Source organism: Mesoplodon densirostris, chromosome 6, assembly GCF_025265405.1.
Source record: "Mesoplodon densirostris isolate mMesDen1 chromosome 6, mMesDen1 primary haplotype, whole genome shotgun sequence".
Taxonomy (NCBI): domain Eukaryota; kingdom Metazoa; phylum Chordata; class Mammalia; order Artiodactyla; family Ziphiidae; genus Mesoplodon; species Mesoplodon densirostris.
Genome location: NC_082666.1, coordinates 103,682,860 through 103,708,814, shown reverse-complemented (window position 1 = coordinate 103,708,814; position 25,955 = coordinate 103,682,860).

Genomic DNA, 25,955 nt, shown 5'->3' with positions numbered 1-25,955 from the left:
CAATATCGTAATGAATCCAATCCTCACACCTTTCCATTGGTGAACCATAAGTTTGTTTAATGAATCTGTGATTGCCCTTCTCCGTGGAAATATCTGCCCTGGTATCCGTTTTTAGGTAACACCTATAAGTGATATCCTACGATATGTGTCTTTCACTTTCTGACTTACTACAAGTCACGTGCTTACCTGTAGACTCATCTACGGGGCTGCAAATGGCATTGTGCCCTTTTTTTCCTTGGCTAATATTCTGTCTTAGCGAGGTCCATTTTCTGCAATGTGATTCCCTGAGGGCTGAGGATTAGCTGACCTGGGCAGCCTGACCCTGCCGGCAAGCCCTCCCCAGGTGTGCGTGGGTTGAGGTCGATAGAAACAGCACTCCAGGCAGCAATAGCCCCTGCAGCTGTGCCTGATTCCATATTCTCTGCCCCGTCAGCAGTCTCGGGGCTGTGCTGGTGGGAGGGTGTGAGGGTCCACGGCTTTGTTGGTGGCCCGGTGTGAGTGGGGCTCTGCTGGACTTTCTGCAGGAGTTGCCAGGCTGCCACCTGTAAAGAAGAGGATGTGTCACCCATAACTTCCACTGGAATTTCTCTCCGGGCTGAGGTGAGGAAGGAAAAAAAGGAATGATGGCCGGGACAGGAGGGGTATATCAGGCAGGGAAATGGAAAGCTTCTAGAAGAGTGCCCGGGGCCAGGACCATCCTGGCTGGCCTGCAGGCACCAAGTTGGCCTGCATGCTGTCGCTGGTGTGGCTCCACGGCCCTTCCTCTAGGCTTTCAAGCCCTTGTACATATTCAGGTGTTTTACCTGGGAAGGGTGGGAACAGTTCAGCAGCAGCTGGCCTGGGGCTCAGCTCACGTTTACTCACAGAGGCCTCGGCACGGTCCCCCAGCTTTGCAATGACGACGCTCCTTGCGTGGGGGGGCCGGGCTGCTGGCTGTATGGGAGATGATTCCCCACCTCTGACCAATGTCAGAATTGTTTACCGCTGGAGCAAGTGCCCTGATAGGGTTTTCCTCTGTATAAATGCTGGGTTCAGGTTTATTTTTTCTTTTTTGGTTCAAGTTAGAATTTATTCATCTTTTATGTATTTATTGATATAAGCATGGAAATAGTTCATTCATAGAAATACATCTGTGTGAAGGGAAGAACTTTTTTCTGTTTTATTTTAAATTTCATTTCTAAAAATTTTGCAGTTTAATTATATTTATTTTTCTATACAGCAGGTTATTATTAGTTATCTATTTTATTCATATACAAATATACAGGTCAATACCTATCTCCCAACTCATCTGACCACCATCACCCCATGGATTCCCCCACTTGGTGTCCATACGTTTGTTCTCTACCTCTGTTTCTCTATTTCTGCCCTGCAAACCTGTTCATCTGTACCATATATCTAGGTTCCACATACATGCATTAATACAGAATATTTGTTTTGCTCTTTCTGACTTACTTCATTCTGTATGACAGTCTCTAGATCCACCGACTTCTCTACAAATAACCCAGTTTCATTCCTTTTCATGGCTGAGTCATATCCCATTTTATGTATGTACCACATCTTTATCCATTCATCTGTCTGTGGGCATTTAGGTTGCTTCCATTACCTGGCTATTGTAAATAGTGCTGCAATGAACATTGTGGTGAATGTGTGTTTTTGATTTATGGTTGTCTCTGGGTATATGCCCAGAAGTGGCATTGCTGGATCCTATGGTAATTCTATTTCTAGTTTCTTTAAGGAAACTCCATACTGTTCTCCATAGTGACTGTATCATTTTACCTTCCCACCAATAGTGGAAGAGGGTTCCTTTTGTCCACACCCTCCCCAGAATTTGTTGTTTGTAGATTTTCTGATGATGCCGATTCTAACAGGTGTGAGGTGATACCTCATTGTCGTTTTGATTTGCATTTCTCTAATAATTAGTGGTGTTGAGCAGCTTTTCATGTGCGTCTTGGCCGTCTCTGTGACTTCTTTGAAGAAACGTCTATTTAGATCTTCTGCCCATTTTTGTATTGGGTTGTTTGTTTTATTAATATTAAGCTGCGTGAGCTGTTTATATATATTGGAGATTAAACCCTTGTCCATTGATTCGTTTGCGAACGTTTTGGCCCATTCTGAGGGTTGCCTTTTTCCATTCCCGTTTTTTTTTAACCAAAAAAGAAAGAAAGCAAAAGAAGCAGAACACTAATGTGCGTGAAATATGCCTCTTGAAACTGTCGTTTTGAAATATGGACGTCTTTTGAACTTTTTGGTCGATATATGACCCCAGGATTTGTTTTCAGGGCAGGTGTCATTTACAGGCCTGCAATGATTTGGAATATCCACTGACCAGTAGCGCTGGGATTAAAGCTGCTGTTGTGCGAAATGGCCACAAGGTGGCAGCAGTTCTCCCTTAGCAAGTCTGGTTACCAGGGCAACAGAGCCTCAATGGAAGCCTGTTCTAGATTGGAATTTAGAATGGAATGTGCCAGGAGAAAGCCCCTCAAGTTTGTCTCACTACTTCTTGTTCGTGTTTTTAATTTAATTTTTAATTTTTTATTACAGCAAGTTTGATTACAACGTTTGCTTGTTGTAGGTGTGCAAGATGTGGTTCTTTTACACATATACATATGTCTGTTCTTCCTGGGACCCTTTTCCCATGTACGTTATGACAGAATGTTGAGTAGTCTTCTCTTGGCATTCCGTAGGTCTTTGGTGATTATATATTTCACCTGTGTTTGTATATGTCTCTTAACCCCAATATCGTAATGAATCCAATCCTCACACCTTTCCATTGGTGAACCATAAGTTTGTTTAATGAATCTGTGATTGCCCTTCTCCGTGGAAATATCTGCCCTGGTATCCGTTTTTAGGTAACACCTATAAGTGATATCCTACGATATGTGTCTTTCACTTTCTGACTTACTACAAGTCACATGATTACCTGTAGACTCATCTACGGGGCTGCAAATGGCATTGTGTCCTTTTTTTCCTTGGCTAATATTCTGTCTTATCGAGGTCCATTTTCTGCAATGTGATTCCCTGAGGGCTGAGGATTAGCTCACCTGGGCAACCTGACCCTGCCGGCAAGCCCTCCCCAGGTGTGCCTGTGTTGAGGTCAATAGAAACAGAACTCCAGGCAGCAATAGCCCCTGCAGCTGTGCCTGACTCCATATTCTCTGCCCCGTCAGCAGTCTCAGGGCTGTGCTGGTGGGAGGGTGTGATGGTCCACGGCTTTGTTGGTGGCCCGGTGTGAGTGGGCCTCTGCTGGAATTTCTGCAGGAGTTGCCAGGTTGCCACCTGTAAAGAAGAGGATGTGTCACCCATAATTTCCACTGGAATTTCTCTCCGGGCTGAGGTGAGGGAGGAAAAAAAGGAGTGGGGGCCGGGACAGGAGTGGTATCTCAGGCAGGGAAATGGAAAGCTTCCAGAAGAGCGCCCGGGGCCAGGACCATCCTGGCTGGCCTGCAGGCACCAAGTTGGCCTGCGTGCTGTCGCTGGTGTGGCTCCACGGCCCTTCCTCTAGGCTTTCAAGACCTTGTACATATTCAGGTGTTTTACCTGGGAAGGGTGGGAACAGTTCAGCAGCAGCTGGCCTGGGGCTCAGCTCACGTTTACTCACAGAGGCCTCGGCACTGTCTCCCAGCTTTGCAATCAGGACGCTCCTTGCGTGGGGGGGCCGGGCTGCTGGCTGTATGGGAGATGATTCCCCACCTCTGACCAATCTCAGAATTGTTTACCGCTGGAACAAGTGCCCTGATAGGGGTTTCCTTGTATAACTGCTGGGTACAGGATTTTTTTTTCTTTTTTGGTTCAAGTTAGAAGTTATTCATCTTTTATGTATTTATTGATATAAGCATGGAAATAATTCATTCATAGAAATACATCTGTGTGAAGGGAAGAACTTTTTTTCTGTTTTATTTTTAAATTTCATTTCTAAAAATTTTGCAGTTTAATCATATTTATTTTTCTATACAGCAGGTTATTATTAGTTATCTATTTTATTCATATACATATATACAGGTCAATACCTATCTCCCAACTCATCTGGCCACCAACACCCCATGGCTTCCCCCACTTGGTGTCCATACGTTTGTTCTCTACCTCTGTTTCTCTATTTCTGCCCTGCAAACCTGTTCATCTGTACCATATATCTAGGTTCCACATACATGCATTAATACAGAATATTTGTTTTGCTCTTTCTGACTTACTTCATTCTGTATGACAGTCTCTAGATCCACCGACTTCTCTACAAATAACCCAGTTTCATTCCTTTTCATGGCTGAGTCATATCCCATTTTATGTATGTACCACATCTTTATCCATTCGTCTGTCTGTGGGCATTTAGGTTGCTTCCATTACCTGGCTATTGTAAATATTGCTGCAATGAACATTGTGGTGAATGTGTGTTTTTGATTTATGGTTGTCTCTGGGTATATGCCCAGAAGTGGGATTGCTGGATCCGATGGTAATTCTATTCCTAGTTTCTTTAAGGAAACTCCATACTGTTCTCCATAGTGACTGTATCAATTTACCTTCCCACTAATAGTGGAAGAGGGTTCCTTTTGTCCACACCCTCCCCAGAATTTGTTGTTTGTAGATTTTCTGATGCTGCCGATTCTAACAGGTGTGAGGTGATACCTCATTGTCGTTTTGATTTGCATTTCTCTAATAATTAGTGGTGTTGAGCAGCTTTTCATGTGCGTCTTGGCCGTCTCTGTGACTTCTTTGAAGAAACGTCTATTTAGATCTTCTGCCCATTTTTGTATTGGGTTGTTTGTTTTATTAATATTAAGCTGCGTGAGCTGTTTATATATATTGGAGATTAAACCCTTGTCCAGTGATTCGTTTGCGAACGTTTTGGCCCATTCTGAGGGTTGCCTTTTTCCATTCCCGTTTTTTTTTTTAACCAAAAAAGAAAGAAAGCAAAAGAAGCAGAACACTAATGTGCGTGAAATATGCCTCTTGAAACTGTCGTTTTGAAATATGGACGTCTTTTGAACTTTTTGGTCGATATATGACCCCAGGATTTGTTTTCAGGGCAGGTGTCATTTACAGGCCTGCAATGATTTGGAATATCCACTGACCATTAGCGCTGGGATTAAAGCTGCTGTTGTGTGAAACGGCCACAAGGTGGCAGCAGTTCTCCCTTATCAAATCTGGTTACTAGGGCAACAGAGCCTCAATGGAAGCCTGTTCTAGATTGGAATTTAGAATGGAATGTGCCAGGAGAAAGCCCCTCAAGTTTGTCTCACTACTTCTTGTTCGTGTTTTTAATTTAATTTTTAATTTTTTATTACAGCAAGTTTGATTACAACGTTTGCTTGTTGTAGGTGTGCAAGATGTGGTTCTGTTACACATATACATATGTCTGTTCTTCCTGGGACCCTTTTCCCATGTACGTTATGACAGAATGTTGAGTAGTCTTCTCTTGGCATTCCGTAGGTCTTTGGTGATTATATATTTCACCTGTGTTTGTATATGTCTCTTAACCCCAATATCGTAATGAATCCAATCCTCACACCTTTCCATTGGTGAACCATAAGTTTGTTTAATGAATCTGTGATTGCCCTTCTCCGTGGAAATATCTGCCCTGGTATCCGTTTTTAGGTAACACCTATAAGTGATATCCTACGATATGTGTCTTTCACTTTCTGACTTACTACAAGTCCCGTGCTTACCTGTAGACTCATCTACGGGGCTGCAAATGGCATTGTGCCCTTTTTTTCCTTGGCTAATATTCTGTCTTAGCGAGGTCCATTTTCTGCAATGTGATTCCCTGAGGGCTGAGGATTAGCTGACCTGGGCAGCCTGACCCTGCCGGCAAGCCCTCCCCAGGTGTGCCTGGGTTGAGTTCAATAGAAACAGCACTCCAGGCAGCAATAGTCCCTGCAGCTGTGCCTGACTCCATATTCTCTGCCCCGTCAGCAGTCTCGGGGCTGTGCTGGTGGGAGGGTGTGAGGGTCCACGGCTTTGTTGGTGGCCCGGTGTGAGTGGGTCTCTGCTGGAATTTCTGCAGGAGTTGCCAGGTTGCCACCTGTAAAGAAGAGGATGTGTCACCCATAATTTCCACTGGAATTTCTCTCCGGGCTGAGGTGAGGGAGACAAAAAAAGAGTGGGGGCCGGGACAGGAGTGGTATCTCAGGCAGGGAAATGGAAAGCTTCCAGAAGAGCGCCCGGGGCCAGGACCATCCTGGCTGGCCTGCAGGCACCAAGTTGGCCTGCGTGCTGTCGCTGGTGTGGCTCCACGGCCCTTCCTCTAGGCTTTCAAGCCCTTGTACATATTCAGGTGTTTTACCTGGGAAGGGTGGGAACAGTTCAGCAGCAGCTGGCCTGGGGCTCAGCTCACGTTTACTCACAGAGGCCTCGGCACTGTCCCCCAGCTTTGCAATCAGGACGCTCCTTGCGTGGGGGGGCCGGGCTGCTGGCTGTATGGGAGATGATTCCCCACCTCTGACCAATCTCAGAATTGTTTACCGCTGGAACAAGTGCCCTGATAGGGTTTTCCTCTGTATAACTGCTGGGTACAGGATTTTTTTTTTCTTTTTTGGTTCAAGTTAGAAGTTATTCATCTTTTATGTATTTATTGATATAAGCATGGAAATAATTCATTCATAGAAATACATCTGTGTGAAGGGAAGAACTTTTTTTCTGTTTTATTTTTAAATTTCATTTCTAAAAATTTTGCAGTTTAATTATATATATTTTTCTATACAGCAGGTTATTATTAGTTATCTATTTTATTCATATACATATATACAGGTCAATACCTATCTCCCAACTCATCTGACCACCATCACCCCATGGCTTCCCCCACTTGGTGTCCATACGTTTGTTCTCTACCTCTGTTTCTCTATTTCTGCCCTGCAAACCTGTTCATCTGTACCATATATCTAGGTTCCACATACGTGCATTAATACAGAATATTTGTTTTGCTCTTTCTGACTTACTTCATTCTGTATGACAGTCTCTAGATCCACCGACTTCTCTACAAATAACCCAGTTTCATTCCTTTTCATGGCTGAGTCATATCCCATTTTATGTATGTACCACATCTTTATCCATTCATCTGTCTGGGGGCATTTAGGTTGCTTCCATTACCTGGCTATTGTAAATAGTGCTGCAATGAACATTGTGGTGAATGTGTGTTTTTGATTTATGGTTTTCTCTGGCTATATGCCCAGAAGTGGGATTGCTGGATCCTATGGTAATTCTATTTCTAGTTTCTTTAAGGAAACTCCATACTGTTCTCCATAGTGACTGTATCAATTTACCTTCCCACCAATAGTGGAAGAGGGTTCCTTTTGTCCACACCCTCCCCAGAATTTGTTGTTTGTAGATTTTCTGATGCTGCCGATTCTAACAGGTGTGAGGTGATACCTCATTGTCGTTTTGATTTGCATTTCTCTAATAATTAGTGGTGTTGAGCAGCTTTTCATGTGCGTCTTGGCCGTCTCTGTGACTTCTTTGAAGAAACGTCTATTTAATTCTTCTGCCCATTTTTGTATTGGGTTGTTTGTTTTATTAATATTAAGCTGCGTGAGCTGTTTATATATATTGGAGATTAAACCCTTGTCCATTGATTCGTTTGCGAACGTTTTCGCCCATTCTGAGGGTTGCCTTTTTCCATTCCCGTTTTTTTTTAACCAAAAAAGAAAGAAAGCAAAAGAAGCAGAACACTAATGTGCGTGAAATATGCCTCTTGAAACTGTCGTTTTGAAATATGGACGTCTTTTGAACTTTTTGGTCGATATATGACCCCAGGATTTGTTTTCAGGGCAGGTGTCATTTACAGGCCTGCAATGATTTGGAATATCCACTGACCAGTAGCGCTGGGATTAAAGCTGCTGTTGTGCGAAATGGCCACAAGGTGGCAGCAGTTCTCCCTTAGCAAATCTGGTTACCAGGGCAACAGAGCCTCAATGGAAGCCTGTTCTAGATTGGAATTTAGAATGGAATGTGCCAGGAGAAAGCCCCTCAAGTTTGTCTCACTACTTCTTGTTCGTGTTTTTAATTTAATTTTTAATTTTTTATTACAGCAAGTTTGATTACAACGTTTGCTTGTTGTAGGTGTGCAAGATGTGGTTCTGTTACACATATACATATGTCTGTTCTTCCTGGGACCCTTTTCCCATGTACGTTATGACAGAATGTTGAGTAGTCTTCTCTTGGCATTCCGTAGGTCTTTGGTGATTATATATTTCACCTGTGTTTGTATATGTCTCTTAACCACAATATCGTAATGAATCCAATCCTCACACCTTTCCATTGGTGAACCATAAGATTGTTTAATGAATCTGTGATTGCCCTTCTCCGTGGAAATATCTGCCCTGGTATCCGTTTTTAGGTAACACCTATAAGTGATATCCTACGATATGTGTCTTTCACTTTCTGACTTACTACAAGTCCCGTGCTTACCTGTAGACTCATCTACGGGGCTGCAAATGGCATTGTGCCCTTTTTTTCCTTGGCTAATATTCTGTCTTAGCGAGGTCCATTTTCTGCAATGTGATTCCCTGAGGGCTGAGGATTAGCTGACCTGGGCAGCCTGACCCTGTCGGCAAGCCCTCCCCAGGTGTGCGTGGTTTGAGGTCGATAGAAACAGCACTCCAGGCAGCAATAGTCCCTGCAGCTGTGCCTGATTCCATATTCTCTGCCCCGTCAGCAGTCTCGGGGCTGTGCTGGTGGGAGGGTGTGAGGGTCCACGGCTTTGTTGGTGGCCCGGTGTGAGTGGGGCTCTGCTGGAATTTCTGCAGGAGTTGCCAGGCTGCCACCTGTAAAGAAGAGGATGTGTCACCCATAACTTCCACTGGAATTTCTCTCCGGGCTGATGTGAGGAAGGAAAAAAATGAATGATGGCCGGGACAGGAGGGGTATATCAGGCAGGGAAATGGAAAGCTTCTAGAAGAGTGCCCGGGGCCAGGACCATCCTGGCTGGCCTGCAGGCACCAAGTTGGCCTGCGTGCTGTCGCTGGTGTGGCTCCACGGCCCTTCCTCTAGGCTTTCAAGCCCTTGTACATATTCAGGTGTTTTACCTGGGAAGGGTGGGAACAGTTCAGCAGCAGCTGGCCTGGGGCTCAGCTCACGTTTACTCACAGAGGCCTCGGCACGGTCCCCCAGCTTTGCAATGAGGATGCTCCTTGCGTGGGGGGGCCGGGCTGCTGGCTGTATGGGAGATGATTCCCCACCTCTGACCAATGTCAGAATTGTTTACCGCTGGAGCAAGTGCCCTGATAGGGTTTTCCTCTGTATAACTGCTGGGTTCAGGTTTTTTTTTTCTTTTTTGGTTCAAGTTAGAATTTATTCATCTTTTATGTATTTATTGATATAAGCATGGAAATAATTCATTCATAGAAATACATCTGTGTGAAGGGAAGAACTTTTTTCTGTTTTATTTTTAAATTTCATTTCTAAAAATTTTGCAGTTTAATTATATTTATTTTTTGATACAGCAGGTTATTATTAGTTATCTATTTTATTCATATACATATATACAGGTCAATACCTATCTCCCAACTCATCTGACCACCATCACCCCATGGCTTCCCCAACTTGGTGTCCATACGTTTGTTCTCTACCTCTGTTTCTCTATTTCTGCCCTGCAAACCTGTTCATCTGTACCATATATCTAGGTTCCACATACGTGCATTAATACAGAATATTTGTTTTGCTCTTTCTGACTTACTTCATTCTGTATGACAGTCTCTAGATCCACCGACTTCTCTACAAATAACCCAGTTTCATTCCTTTTCATGGCTGAGTCATATCCCATTTTATGTATGTACCACATCTTTATCCATTCATCTGTCTGTGGGCATTTAGGTTGCTTCCATTACCTGGCTATTGTAAATAGTGCTACAATGAACATTGTAGTGAATGTGTGTTTTTGATTTATGGTTGTCTCTGTGTATATGCCCAGAACTGGGATTGCTGGATCCTATGGTAATTCTATTTCTAGTTTCTTTAAGGAAACTCCATACTGTTCTCCATAGTGACTGTATCAATTTACCTTCCCAGCAATAGTGGAAGAGGGTTCCTTTTGTCCACACCCTCCCCAGAATTTGTTGTTTGTAGATTTTCTGATGATGCCGATTCTAACAGGTGTCAGGTGATACCTCATTGTCGTTTTGATTTGCATTTCTCTAATAATTAGTGGTGTTGAGCAGCTTTTCATGTGCGTCTTGGCCGTCTCTGTGACTTCTTTGAAGAAACGTCTATTTAATTCTTCTGCCCATTTTTGTATTGGGTTGTTTGTTTTATTAATATTAAGCTGCGTGAGCTGTTTATATATATTGGAGATTAAACCCTTGTCCATTGATTCGTTTGCGAACGTTTTCGCCCATTCTGAGGGTTGCCTTTTTCCATTCCCGTTTTTTTTTAACCAAAAAAGAAAGAAAGCAAAAGAAGCAGAACACTAATGTGCGTGAAATATGCCTCTTGAAACTGTCGTTTTGAAATATGGACGTCTTTTGAACTTTTTGGTCGATATATGACCCCAGGATTTGTTTTCAGGGCAGGTGTCATTTACAGGCCTGCAATGATTTGGAATATCCACTGACCAGTAGCGCTGGGATTAAAGCTGCTGTTGTGCGAAATGGCCACAAGGTGGCAGCAGTTCTCCCTTAGCAAATCTGGTTACCAGGGCAACAGAGCCTCAATGGAAGCCTGTTCTAGATTGGAATTTAGAATGGAATGTGCCAGGAGAAAGCCCCTCAAGTTTGTCTCACTACTTCTTGTTCGTGTTTTTAATTTAATTTTTAATTTTTTATTACAGCAAGTTTGATTACAACGTTTGCTTGTTGTAGGTGTGCAAGATGTGGTTCTTTTACACATATACATATGTCTGTTCTTCCTGGGACCCTTTTCCCATGTACGTTATGACAGAATGTTGAGTAGTCTTCTCTTGGCATTCCGTAGGTCTTTGGTGATTATATATTTCACCTGTGTTTGTATATGTCTCTTAACCCCAATATCGTAATGAATCCAATCCTCACACCTTTCCATTGGTGAACCATAAGTTTGTTTAATGAATCTGTGATTGCCCTTCTCCGTGGAAATATCTGCCCTGGTATCCGTTTTTAGGTAACACCTATAAGTGATATCCTACGATATGTGTCTTTCACTTTCTGACTTACTACAAGTCCCGTGCTTACCTGTAGACTCATCTACGGGGCTGCAAATGGCATTGTGCCCTTTTTTTCCTTGGCTAATATTCTGTCTTAGCGAGGTCCATTTTCTGCAATGTGATTCCCTGAGGGCTGAGGATTAGCTGACCTGGGCAGCCTGACCCTGCCGGCAAGCCCTCCCCAGGTGTGCCTGGGTTGAGTTCAATAGAAACAGCACTCCAGGCAGCAATAGCCCCTGCAGCTGTGCCTGACTCCATATTCTCTGCCCCGTCAGCAGTCTCGGGGCTGTGCTGGTGGGAGGGTGTGAGGGTCCACGGCTTTGTTGGTGGCCCGGTGTGAGTGGGTCTCTGCTGGAATTTCTGCAGGAGTTGCCAGGTTGCCACCTGTAAAGAAGAGGATGTGTCACCCATAATTTCCACTGGAATTTCTCTCCGGGCTGAGGTGAGGGAGGAAAAAAAAGAGTGGGGGCCGGGACAGGAGTGGTATCTCAGGCAGGGAAATGGAAAGCTTCCAGAAGAGCGCCCGGGGCCAGGACCATCCTGGCTGGCCTGCAGGCACCAAGTTGGCCTGCGTGCTGTCGCTGGTGTGGCTCCACGGCCCTTCCTCTAGGCTTTCAAGCCCTTGTACATATTCAGGTGTTTTACCTGGGAAGGGTGGGAACAGTTCAGCAGCAGCTGGCCTGGGGCTCAGCTCACGTTTACTCACAGAGGCCTCGGCACTGTCCCCCAGCTTTGCAATCAGGACGCTCCTTGCGTGGGGGGGCCGGGCTGCTGGCTGTATGGGAGATGATTCCCCACCTCTGACCAATCTCAGAATTGTTTACCGCTGGAACAAGTGCCCTGATAGGGTTTTCCTCTGTATAACTGCTGGGTACAGGATTTTTTTTTTCTTTTTTGGTTCAAGTTAGAAGTTATTCATCTTTTATGTATTTATTGATATAAGCATGGAAATAATTCATTCATAGAAATACATCTGTGTGAAGGGAAGAACTTTTTTTCTGTTTTATTTTTAAATTTCATTTCTAAAAATTTTGCAGTTTAATTATATTTATTTTTCTATACAGCAGGTTATTATTAGTTATCTATTTTATTCATATACATATATACAGGTCAATACCTATCTCCCAACTCATCTGACCACCATCACCCCATGGCTTCCCCCACTTGGTGTCCATACGTTTGTTCTCTACCTCTGTTTCTCTATTTCTGCCCTGCAAACCTGTTCATCTGTACCATATATCTAGGTTCCACATACATGCATTAATACAGAATATTTGTTTTGCTCTTTCTGACTTACTTCATTCTGTATGACAGTCTCTAGATCCACCGACTTCTCTACAAATAACCCAGTTTCATTCCTTTTCATGGCTGAGTCATATCCCATTTTATGTATGTACCACATCTTTATCCATTCATCTGTCTGGGGGCATTTAGGTTGCTTCCATTACCTGGCTATTGTAAATAGTGCTGCAATGAACATTGTGGTGAATGTGTGTTTTTGATTTATGGTTTTCTCTGGCTATATGCCCAGAAGTGGGATTGCTGGATCCTATGGTAATTCTATTTCTAGTTTCTTTAAGGAAACTCCATACTGTTCTCCATAGTGACTGTATCAATTTACCTTCCCACCAATAGTGGAAGAGGGTTCCTTTTGTCCACACCCTCCCCAGAATTTGTTGTTTGTAGATTTTCTGATGATGCCGATTCTAACAGGTGTGAGGTGATACCTCATTGTCGTTTTGATTTGCATTTCTCTAATAATTAGTGGTGTTGAGCATCTTTTCATGTGCGTCTTGGCCGTCTCTGTGACTTCTTTGTAGAAACGTCTATTTAGATCTTCTGCCCATTTTTGTATTGGGTTGTTTGTTTTATTAATATTAAGCTGCGTGAGCTGTTTATATATATTGGAGATTAAACCCTTGTCCATTGATTCGTTTGCGAACGTTTTCGCCCATTCTGAGGGTTGCCTTTTTCCATTCCCGTTTTTTTTTAACCAAAAAAGAAAGAAAGCAAAAGAAGCAGAACACTAATGTGCGTGAAATATGCCTCTTGAAACTGTCGTTTTGAAATATGGACGTCTTTTGAACTTTTTGGTCGATATATGACCCCAGGATTTGTTTTCAGGGCAGGTGTCATTTACAGGCCTGCAATGATTTGGAATATCCACTGACCATTAGCGCTGGGATTAAAGCTGCTGTTGTGCGAAATGGCCACAAGGTGGCAGCAGTTCTCCCTTAGCAAATCTGGTTACCAGGGCAACAGAGCCTCAATGGAAGCCTGTTCTAGATTGGAATTTAGAATGGAATGTGCCAGGAGAAAGCCCCTCAAGTTTGTCTCACTACTTCTTGTTCGTGTTTTTAATTTAATTTTTAATTTTTTATTACAGCAAGTTTGATTACAACGTTTAGCTTGTTGTAGGTGTGCAAGATGTGGTTCTTTTACACATATACATATGTCTGTTTTTCCTGGGACCCTTTTCCCATGTACGTTATGACAGAATGTTGAGTAGTCTTCTCTTGGCATTCCGTAGGTCTTTGGTGATTATATATTTCACCTGTGTTTGTATATGGCTCTTAACCCCAATATCGTAATGAATCCAATCCTCACACCTTTCCATTGGTGAACCATAAGTTTGTTTAATGAATCTGTGATTGCCCTTCTCCGTGGAAATATCTGCCCTGGTATCCGTTTTCAGGTAACACCTATAAGTGATATCCTACGATATGTGTCTTTCACTTTCTGACTTACTACAAGTCCCGTGATTACCTGTAGACTCATCTACGGGGCTGCAAATGGCATTGTGCCACTTTTTTCCTTGGCTAATATTCTGTCTTAGCGAGGTCCATTTTCTGCAATGTGATTCCCTGAGGGCTGAGGATTAGCTGACCTGGGCAGCCTGACCCTGCCGGCAAGCCCTCCCCAGGTGTGCCTGGGTTGAGTTCAATAGAAACAGCACTCCAGGCAGCAATAGCCCCTGCAGCTGTGCCTGACTCCATATTCTCTGCCCCGTCAGCAGTCTCGGGGCTGTGCTGGTGGGAGGGTGTGAGGGTCCACGGCTTTGTTGGTTGCCCGGTGTGAGTGGGTCTCTGCTGGAATTTCTGCAGGAGTTGCCAGGTTGCCACCTGTAAAGAAGAGGATGTGTCACCCATAATTTCCACTGGAATTTCTCTCCGGGCTGAGGTGAGGGAGGAAAAAAAAGAGTGGGGGCCGGGACAGGAGTGGTATCTCAGGCAGGGAAATGGAAAGGTTCCAGAAGAGCGCCCGGGGCCAGGACCATCCTGGCTGGCCTGCAGGCACCAAGTTGGCCTGCGTGCTGTCGCTGGTGTGGCTCCACGGCCCTTCCTCTAGGCTTTCAAGCCCTTGTACATATTCAGGTGTTTTACCTGGGAAGGGTGGGAACAGTTCAGCAGCAGCTGGCCTGGGGCTCAGCTCACGTTTACTCACAGAGGCCTCGGCACTGTCCCCCAGCTTTGCAATCAGGACGCTCCTTGCATGGGGGGGCCGGGCTGCTGGCTGTATGGGAGATGATTCCCCACCTCTGACCAATCTCAGAATTGTTTACCGCTGGAACAAGTGCCCTGATAGGGTTTTCCTCTGTATAACTGCTGGGTACAGGATTTTTTTTTTTCTTTTTTGGTTCAAGTTAGAAGTTATTCATCTTTTATGTATTTATTGATATAAGCATGGAAATAATTCATTCATAGAAATACATCTGTGTGAAGGGAAGAACTTTTTTTCTGTTTTATTTTTAAATTTCATTTCTAAAAATTTTGCAGTTTAATTATATTTATTTTTCTATACAGCAGGTTATTATTAGTTATCTATTTTATTCATATACATATATACAGGTCAATACCTATCTCCCAACTCATCTGACCACCATCACCCCATGGTTTCCCCCACTTGGTGTCCATACGTTTGTTCTCTACCTCTGTTTCTCTATTTCTGCCCTGCAAACCTGTTCATCTGTACCATATATCTAGGTTCCACATACATGCATTAATACAGAATATTTGTTTTGCTCTTTCTGACTTACTTCATTCTGTATGACAGTCTCTAGATCCACCGACTTCTCTACAAATAACCCAGTTTCATTCCTTTTCATGGCTGAGTCATATCCCATTTTATGTATGTACCACATCTTTATCCATTCATCTGTCTGTGGGCATTTAGGTTGCTTCCATTACCTGGCTATTGTAAATAGTGCTGCAATGAACATTGTGGTGAATGTGTGTTTTTGATTTATGGTTTTCTCTGGCTATATGCCCAGAAGTGGGATTGCTGGATCCTATGGTAATTCTATTTCTAGTTTCTTTAAGGAAACTCCATACTGTTCTCCATAGTGACTGTATCAATTTACCTTCCCACCAATAGTGGAAGAGGGTTCCTTTTGTCCACACCCTCCCCAGAATTTGTTGTTTGTAGATTTTCTGATGATGCCGATTCTAACAGGTGTGAGGTGATACCTCATTGTCGTTTTGATTTGCATTTCTCTAATAATTAGTGGTGTTGAGCATCTTTTCATGTGCGTCTTGGCCGTCTCTGTGACTTCTTTGAAGAAACGTCTATTTAGATCTTCTGCCCATTTTTGTATTGGGTTGTTTGTTTTATTAATATTAAGCTGCGTGAGCTGTTTATATATATTGGAGATTAAACCCTTGTCCATTGATTCGTTTGCGAACGTTTTCGCCCATTCTGAGGGTTGCCTTTTTCCATTCCCGTTTTTTTTTAACCAAAAAAGAAAGAAAGCAAAAGAAGCAGAACACTAATGTGCGTGAAATATGCCTCTTGAAACTGTCGTTTTGAAATATGGACGTCTTTTGAACTTTTTGGTCGATATATGACCCCAGGATTTGTTTTCAGGGCAGGTGTCATTTACAGGCCTGCAATGATTTGGAATATCCACTGACCATTAGCGCTGGGATTAAAGCTGCTGTTGTGCGAAATGGCCACAAGGTGGCAGCAGTTCTCCCTTAGCAAATCTGGTTACCAGGGCAACAGAGCCTCAATGGAAGCCTGTTCTAGATTGGAATTTAGAATGGAATGTGCCAGGAGAAAGCCCCTCAAGTTTGTCTCACTACTTCTTGTTCGTGTTTTTAATTTAATTTTTAATTTTTTATTACAGCAAGTTTGATTACAACGTTTGGCTTGTTGTAGGTGTGCAAGATGTGGTTCTTTTACACATATACATATGTCTGTTTTTCCTGGGACCCTTTTCCCATGTACGTTATGACAGAATGTTGAGTAGTCTTCTCTTGGCATTCCGTAGGTCTTTGGTGATTATATATTTCACCTGTGTTTGTATATGGCTCTTAACACCAATATCGTAATGAATCCAATCCTCACACCTTTCCATTGGTGAACCATAAGTTTGTTTAATGAATCTGTGATTGCCCTTCTCCGTGGAAATATCTGCCCTGGTATCCGTTTTCAGGTAACACCTATAAGTGATATCCTACGATATGTGTCTTTCACTTTCTGACTTACTACAAGTCCCGTGATTACCTGTAGACTCATCTACGGGGCTGCAAATGGCATTGTGCCCCTTTTTTCCTTGGCTAATATTCTGTCTTAGCGAGGTCCATTTTCTGCAATGTGATTCCCTGAGGGCTGAGGATTAGCTGACCTGGGCAGCCTGACCCTGCCGGCAAGCCCTCCCCAGGTGTGCGTGGGTTGAGGTCGATAGAAACAGCACTCCAGGCAGCAATAGCCCCTGCAGCTGTGCCTGATTCCATATTCTCTGCCCCGTCAGCAGTCTCGAGGCTGTGCTGGTGGGAGGGTGTGAGGGTCCACGGCTTTGTTGGTGGCCCGGTGTGACTGGGGCTCTGCTGGACTTTCTGCAGGAGTTGCCAGGCTGCCACCTGTAAAGAAGAGGATGTGTCACCCATAACTTCCACTGGAATTTCTCTCCGGGCTGAGGTGAGGAAGGAAAAAAAGGAATGATGGCCGGGACAGGAGGGGTATATCAGGCAGGGAAATGGAAAGCTTCTAGAAGAGTGCCGGGGCCAGGATCATCCTGGCTGGCCTGCAGGCACCAAGTTGGCCTGCGTGCTGTCGCTGGTGTGGCTCCACGGCCCTTCCTCTAGGCTTTCAAGCCCTTGTACATATTCAGGTGTTTTACCTGGGAAGGGTGGGAACAGTTCAGCAGCAGCTGGCCTGGGGCTCAGCTCACGTTTACTCACAGAGGCCTCGGCACGGTCCCCCAGCTTTGCAATGAGGATGCTCCTTGCGTGGGGGGGCCGGGCTGCTGGCTGTATGGGAGATGATTCCCCACTTCTGACCAATGTCAGAATTGTTTACCGCTAGAGCAAGTGCCCTGATAGGGTTTTCCTCTGTATAACTGCTGGGTTCAGGTTTTTTTTTTTCTTTTTTGGTTCAAGTTAGAATTTATTCATCTTTTATGTATTTATTGATATAAGCATGGAAATAATTCATTCATAGAAATACATCTGTGTGAAGGGAAGAACTTTTTTCTGTTTTATTTTTAAATTTCATTTCTAAAAATTTTGCAGTTTAATCATATTTATTTTTCTATACAGCAGGTTATTATTAGTTATCTATTTTATTCATATACATATATATAGGTCAATACCTATCTCCCAACTCATCTGACCACCATCACCCCATGGCTTCCCCCACTTGGTGTCCATACGTTTGTTCTCTACCTCTGTTTCTCTATTTCTGCCCTGCAAACCTGTTCATCTGTACCATATATCTAGGTTCCACATACATGCATTAATACAGAATATTTGTTTTGCTCTTTCTGACTTACTTCATTCTGTATGACAGTCTCTAGATCCACCGACTTCTCTACAAATAACCCAGTTTCATTCCTTTTCATGGCTGAGTCATATCCCATTTTATGTATGTACCACATCTTTATCCATTCATCTGTCTGTGGGCATTTAGGTTGCTTCCATTACCTGGCTATTGTAAATAGTGCTGCAATGAACATTGTGGTGAATGTGTGTTTTTGATTTATGGTTGTCTCTGTGTATATGCCCAGAAGTGGGATTGCTGGATCCTATGGTAATTCTATTTCTAGTTTCTTTAAGGAAACTCCATACTGTTCTCCATAGTGACTGTATCAATTTACCTTCCCACCAATAGTGGAAGAGGGTTCCTTTTGTCCACACCCTCCCCAGAATTTGTTGTTTGTAGATTTTCTGATGCTGCCGATTCTAACAGGTGTGAGGTGATACCTCATTGTCGTTTTGATTTGCATTTCTCTAATAATTAGTGGTGTTGAGCAGCTTTTCATGTGCGTCTTGGCCGTCTCTGTGACTTCTTTGAAGAAACGTCTATTTAGATCTTCTGCCCATTTTTGTATTGGGTTGTTTGTTTTATTAATATTAAGCTGCGTGAGTTGTTTATATATATTGCAGATTAAACCCTTGTCCATTGATTCGTTTGCGAACGTTTTCGCCCATTCTGAGGGTTGCCTTTTTCCATTCCCGTTTTTTTTTAACCAAAAAAGAAAGAAAGCAAAAGAAGCAGAACACTAATGTGCGTGAAATATGCCTCTTGAAACTGTCGTTTTGAAATATGGACGTCTTTTGAACTTTTTGGTCGATATATGACCCCAGGATTTGTTTTCAGGGCAGGTGTCATTTACAGGCCTGCAATGATTTGGAATATCCACTGACCAGTATCGCTGGGATTAAAGCTGCTGTTGTGCGAAATGGCCACAAGGTGGCAGCAGTTCTCCTTTAGCAAATCTGGTTACCAGGGCAACAGAGCCTCATTGGAAGCCTGTTCTAGATTGGAATTTAGAATGGAATGTGCCAGGAGAAAGCCCCTCAAGTTTGTCTCACTACTTCTTGTTCGTGTTTTTAATTTAATTTTTAATTTTTTATTACAGCAAGTTTGATTACAACGTTTGCTTGTTGTAGGTGTGCAAGATGTGGTTCTTTTACACATATACATATGTCTGTTCTTCCTGGGACCCTTTTCCCATGTACGTTATGACAGAATGTTGAGTAGTCTTCTCTTGGCATTCCGTAGGTCTTTGGTGATTATATATTTCACCTGTGTTTGTATATGTCTCTTAACCCCAATATCGTAATGAATCCAATCCTCACACCTTTCCATTGGTGAACCATAAGTTTGTTTAATGAATCTGTGATTGCCCTTCTCCGTGGAAATATCTGCCCTGGTATCCGTTTTTAGGTAACACCTATAAGTGATATCCTACGATATGTGTCTTTCACTTTCTGACTTACTACAAGTCACGTGATTACCTGTAGACTCATCTACGGGGCTGCAAATGGCATTGTGCTCTTTTTTTCCTTGGCTAATATTCTGTCTTAGCGAGGTCCATTTTCTGCAATGTGATTCCCTGAGGGCTGAGGATTAGCTGACCTGGGCAGCCTGACCCTGCCGGCAAGCCCTCCCTAGGTGTGCCTGGGTTGAGTTCAATAGAAACAGCACTCCAGGCAGCAATAGCCCCTGCAGCTGTGCCTGACTCCATATTCTCTGCCCCGTCAGCAGTCTCGGGGCTGTGCTGGTGGGAGGGTGTGAGGGTCCACGGCTTTGTTGGTGGCCCGGAGTGAGTGGGGCTATGCTGGACTTTCTGCAGGAGTTGCCAGGCTGCCACCTGTAAAGAAGAGGATGTGTCACCCATAACTTCCACTGGAATTTCTCTCCGGGCTGAGGTGAGGAAGGAAAAAAAGGAATGATGGCCGGGACAGGAGGGGTATATCAGGCAGGGAAATGGAAAGCTTCCAGAAGAGTGCCGGGGCCAGGACCATCCTGGCTGGCCTGCAGGCACCAAGTTGGCCTGCGTGCTGTCGCTGGTGTGGCTCCACGGCCCTTCCTCTAGGCTTTCAAGCCCTTGTACATATTCAGGTGTTTTACCTGGGAAGGGTTGGAACAGTTCAGCAGCAGCTGGCCTGGGGCTCAGCTCACGTTTACTCACAGAGGCCTCGGCACTGTCCCCCAGCTTTGCAATGAGGACGCTCCTTGCATGGGGGGGCCGGGCTGCTGGCTGTATGGGAGATGATTCCCCACCTCTGACCAATCTCAGAATTGTTTACCGCTGGAGCAAGTGCCCTGATAGGGTTTTCCTCTGTATAACTGCTGGGTTCAGGTTTTTTTTTCTTTTTTGGTTCAAGTTAGAATTTATTCATCTTTTATGTATTTATTGATATAAGCATGGAAATAATTCATTCATAGAAATACATCTGTATGAAGGGAAGAACTTTTTTCTGTTTTATTTTTAAATTTCATTTCTAAAAATTTTGCAGTTTAATTATATTTATTTTTCTATACAGCAGGTTATTATTAGTTATCTATTTTATTCATATACATATATACAGGTCAATACCTATCTCCCAACTCATCTGACCACCAACACCCCATGGCTTCCCCCACTTGGTGTCCATACGTTTGTTCTCTACCTCTGTTTCTCTATTTCTGCCCTGCAAACCTGTTCATCTGTACCATATATCTAGGTTCCACATACATGCATTAATACAGAATATTTGTTTTGCTCTTTCTGACTTACTTCATTCTGTATGACAGTCTCTAGATCCACCGACTTCTCTACAAATAACCCAGTTTCATTCCTTTTCATGGCTGAATCATATCCCATTTTATGTATGTACCACATCTTTATCCATTCATCTGTCTGTGGGCATTTAGGTTGCTTCCATTACCTGGCTATTGTAAATAGTGCTGCAATGAACATTGTGGTGAATGTGTGTTTTTGATTTATGGTTGTCTCTGTGTATATGCCCAGAAGTGGGATTGCTGGATCCGATGGTAATTCTATTCCTAGTTTCTTTAAGGAAACTCCATACTGTTCTCCATAGTGACTGTATCAATTTACCTTCCCACTAATAGTGGAAGAGGGTTCCTTTTGTCCACACCCTCCCCAGAATTTGTTGTTTGTAGATTTTCTGATGCTGCCGATTCTAACAGGTGTGAGGTGATACCTCATTGTCGTTTTGATTTGCATTTCTCTAATAATTAGTGGTGTTGAGCAGCTTTTCATGTGCGTCTTGGCCGTCTCTGTGACTTCTTTGAAGAAACGTCTATTTAGATCTTCTGCCCATTTTTGTATTGGGTTGTTTGTTTTATTAATATTAAGCTGCGTGAGCTGTTTATATATATTGGAGATTAAACCCTTGTCCAGTGATTCGTTTGCGAACGTTTTGGCCCATTCTGAGGGTTGCCTTTTTCCATTCCCGTTTTTTTTTTAACCAAAAAAGAAAGAAAGCAAAAGAAGCAGAACACTAATGTGCGTGAAATATGCCTCTTGAAACTGTCGTTTTGAAATATGGACGTCTTTTGAACTTTTTGGTCGATATATGACCCCAGGATTTGTTTTCAGGGCAGGTGTCATTTACAGGCCTGCAATGATTTGGAATATCCACTGACCATTAGCGCTGGGATTAAAGCTGCTGTTGTGTGAAACGGCCACAAGGTGGCAGCAGTTCTCCCTTAGCAAATCTGGTTACTAGGGCAACAGAGCCTCAATGGAAGCCTGTTCTAGATTGGAATTTAGAATGGAATGTGCCAGGAGAAAGCCCCTCAAGTTTGTCTCACTACTTCTTGTTCGTGTTTTTAATTTAATTTTTAATTTTTTATTACAGCAAGTTTGATTACAACGTTTGCTTGTTGTAGGTGTGCAAGATGTGGTTCTGTTACACATATACATATGTCTGTTCTTCCTGGGACCCTTTTCCCATGTACGTTATGACAGAATGTTGAGTAGTCTTCTCTTGGCATTCCGTAGGTCTTTGGTGATTATATATTTCACCTGTGTTTGTATATGTCTCTTAACCCCAATATCGTAATGAATCCAATCCTCACACCTTTCCATTGGTGAACCATAAGATTGTTTAATGAATCTGTGATTGCCCTTCTCCGTGGAAATATCTGCCCTGGTATCCGTTTTTAGGTAACACCTATAAGTGATATCCTACGATATGTGTCTTTCACTTTCTGACTTACTACAAGTCACGTGCTTACCTGTAGACTCATCTACGGGGCTGCAAATGGCATTGTGCCCTTTTTTCCCTTGGCTAATATTCTGTCTTAGCGAGGTCCATTTTCTGCAATGTGATTCCCTGAGGGCTGAGGATTAGCTGACCTGGGCAGCCTGACCCTGCCGGCAAGCCCTCCCCAGGTGTGCGTGGTTTGAGGTCGATAGAAACAGCACTCCAGGCAGCAATAGTCCCTGCAGCTGTGCCTGATTCCATATTCTCTGCCCCGTCAGCAGTCTCGGGGCTGTGCTGGTGGGAGGGTGTGAGGGTCCACGGCTTTGTTGGTGGCCCGGTGTGAGTGGGGCTCTGCTGGAATTTCTGCAGGAGTTGCCAGGCTGCCACCTGTAAAGAAGAGGATGTGTCACCCATAACTTCCACTGGAATTTCTCTCCGGGCTGAGGTGAGGAAGGAAAAAAAGGAATGATGGCCGGGACAGGAGGGGTATATCAGGCAGGGAAATGGAAAGCTTCTAGAAGAGTGCCCGGGGCCAGGACCATCCTGGCTGGCCTGCAGGCACTAAGTTGGCCTGCATGCTGTCGCTGGTGTGGCTCCACGGCCCTTCCTCTAGGCTTTCAAGCCCTTGTACATATTCAGGTGTTTTACCTGGGAAGGGTGGGAACAGTTCAGCAGCAGCTGGCCTGGGGCTCAGCTCACGTTTACTCACAGAGGCCTCGGCACGGTCCCCCAGCTTTGCAATGACGACGCTCCTTGCGTGGGGGGGCCGGGCTGCTGGCTGTATGGGAGATGATTCCCCACCTCTGACCAATGTCAGAATTGTTTACCGCTGGAGCAAGTGCCCTGATAGGGTTTTCCTCTGTATAACTGCTGGGTTCAGGTTTTTTTTTTTCTTTTTTGGTTCAAGTTAGAATTTATTCATCTTTTATGTATTTATTGATATAAGCATGGAAATAGTTCATTCATAGAAATACATCTGTGTGAAGGGAAGAACTTTTTTCTGTTTTATTTTAAATTTCATTTCTAAAAATTTTGCAGTTTAATTATATTTATTTTTCTATACAGCAGGTTATTATTAGTTATCTATTTTATTCATATACATATATACAGGTCAATACCTATCTCCCAACTCATCTGACCACCATCACCCCATGGATTCCCCCACTTGGTGTCCATACGTTTGTTCTCTACCTCTGTTTCTCTATTTCTGCCCTGCAAACCTGTTCATCTGTACCATATATCTAGGTTCCACATACATGCATTAATACAGAATATTTGTTTTGCTCTTTCTGACTTACTTCATTCTGTATGACAGTCTCTAGATCCACCGACTTCTCTACAAATAACCCAGTTTCATTCCTTTTCATGGCTGAGTCATATCCCATTTTATGTATGTACCACATCTTTATCCATTCATCTGTCTGTGGGCATTTAGGTTGCTTCCATTACCTGGCTATTGTAAATAGTGCTGCAATGAACATTGTGGTGAATGTGTGTTTTTGATTTATGGTTGTCTCTGGGTATATGCCCAGAAGTGGGATTGCTGGATCCTATGGTAATTCTATTTCTAGTTTCTTTAAGGAAACTCCATACTGTTCTCCATAGTGACTGTATCATTTTACCTTCCCACCAATAGTGGAAGAGGGTTCCTTTTGTCCACACCCTCCCCAGAATTTGTTGTTTGTAGATTTTCTGATGATGCCGATTCTAACAGGTGTGAGGTGATACCTCATTGTCGTTTTGATTTGCATTTCTCTAATAATTAGTGGTGTTGAGCATCTTTTCATGTGCGTCTTGGCCGTCTCTGTGACTTCTTTGAAGAAACGTCTATTTAGATCTTCTGCCCATTTTTGTATTGGGTTGTTTGTTTTATTAATATTAAGCTGCGTGAGCTGTTTATATATATTGGAGATTAAACCCTTGTCCATTGATTCGTCTGCGAACGTTTTGGCCCATTCTGAGGGTTGCCTTTTTCCATTCCCGTTTTTTTTTAACCAAAAAAGAAAGAAAGCAAAAGAAGCAGAACACTAATGTGCGTGAAATATGCCTCTTGAAACTGTCGTTTTGAAATATGGACGTCTTTTGAACTTTTTGGTCGATATATGACCCCAGGATTTGTTTTCAGGGCAGGTGTCATTTACAGGCCTGCAATGATTTGGAATATCCACTGACCAGTAGCGCTGGGATTAAAGCTGCTGTTGTGCGAAATGGCCACAAGGTGGCAGCAGTTCTCCCTTAGCAAGTCTGGTTACCAGGGCAACAGAGCCTCAATGGAAGCCTGTTCTAGATTGGAATTTAGAATGGAATGTGCCAGGAGAAAGCCCCTCAAGTTTGTCTCACTACTTCTTGTTCGTGTTTTTAATTTAATTTTTAATTTTTTATTACAGCAAGTTTGATTACAACGTTTGCTTGTTGTAGGTGTGCAAGATGTGGTTCTTTTACACATATACATATGTCTGTTCTTCCTGGGACCCTTTTCCCATGTACGTTATGACAGAATGTTGAGTAGTCTTCTCTTGGCATTCCGTAGGTCTTTGGTGATTATATATTTCACCTGTGTTTGTATATGTCTCTTAACCCCAATATCGTAATGAATCCAATCCTCACACCTTTCCATTGGTGAACCATAAGTTTGTTTAATGAATCTGTGATTGCCCTTCTCCGTGGAAATATCTGCCCTGGTATCCGTTTTTAGGTAACACCTATAAGTGATATCCTACGATATGTGTCTTTCACTTTCTGACTTACTACAAGTCACGTGATTACCTGTAGACTCATCTACGGGGCTGCAAATGGCATTGTGCTCTTTTTTTCCTTGGCTAATATTCTGTCTTAGCGAGGTCCATTTTCTGCAATGTGATTCCCTGAGGGCTGAGGATTAGCTGACCTGGGCAGCCTGACCCTGCCGGCAAGCCCTCCCTAGGTGTGCCTGGGTTGAGTTCAATAGAAACAGCACTCCAGGCAGCAATAGCCCCTGCAGCTGTGCCTGACTCCATATTCTCTGCCCCGTCAGCAGTCTCGGGGCTGTGCTGGTGGGAGGGTGTGAGGGTCCACGGCTTTGTTGGTGGCCCGGAGTGAGTGGGGCTATGCTGGACTTTCTGCAGGAGTTGCCAGGCTGCCACCTGTAAAGAAGAGGATGTGTCACCCATAACTTCCACTGGAATTTCTCTCCGGGCTGAGGTGAGGAAGGAAAAAAAGGAATGATGGCCGGGACAGGAGGGGTATATCAGGCAGGGAAATGGAAAGCTTCCAGAAGAGTGCCGGGGCCAGGACCATCCTGGCTGGCCTGCAGGCACCAAGTTGGCCTGCGTGCTGTCGCTGGTGTGGCTCCACGGCCCTTCCTCTAGGCTTTCAAGCCCTTGTACATATTCAGGTGTTTTACCTGGGAAGGGTTGGAACAGTTCAGCAGCAGCTGGCCTGGGGCTCAGCTCACGTTTACTCACAGAGGCCTCGGCACTGTCCCCCAGCTTTGCAATGAGGACGCTCCTTGCATGGGGGGGCCGGGCTGCTGGCTGTATGGGAGATGATTCCCCACCTCTGACCAATCTCAGAATTGTTTACCGCTGGAGCAAGTGCCCTGATAGGGTTTTCCTCTGTATAACTGCTGGGTTCAGGTTTTTTTTTCTTTTTTGGTTCAAGTTAGAATTTATTCATCTTTTATGTATTTATTGATATAAGCATGGAAATAATTCATTCATAGAAATACATCTGTATGAAGGGAAGAACTTTTTTCTGTTTTATTTTTAAATTTCATTTCTAAAAATTTTGCAGTTTAATTATATTTATTTTTCTATACAGCAGGTTATTATTAGTTATCTATTTTATTCATATACATATATACAGGTCAATACCTATCTCCCAACTCATCTGACCACCAACACCCCATGGCTTCCCCCACTTGGTGTCCATAC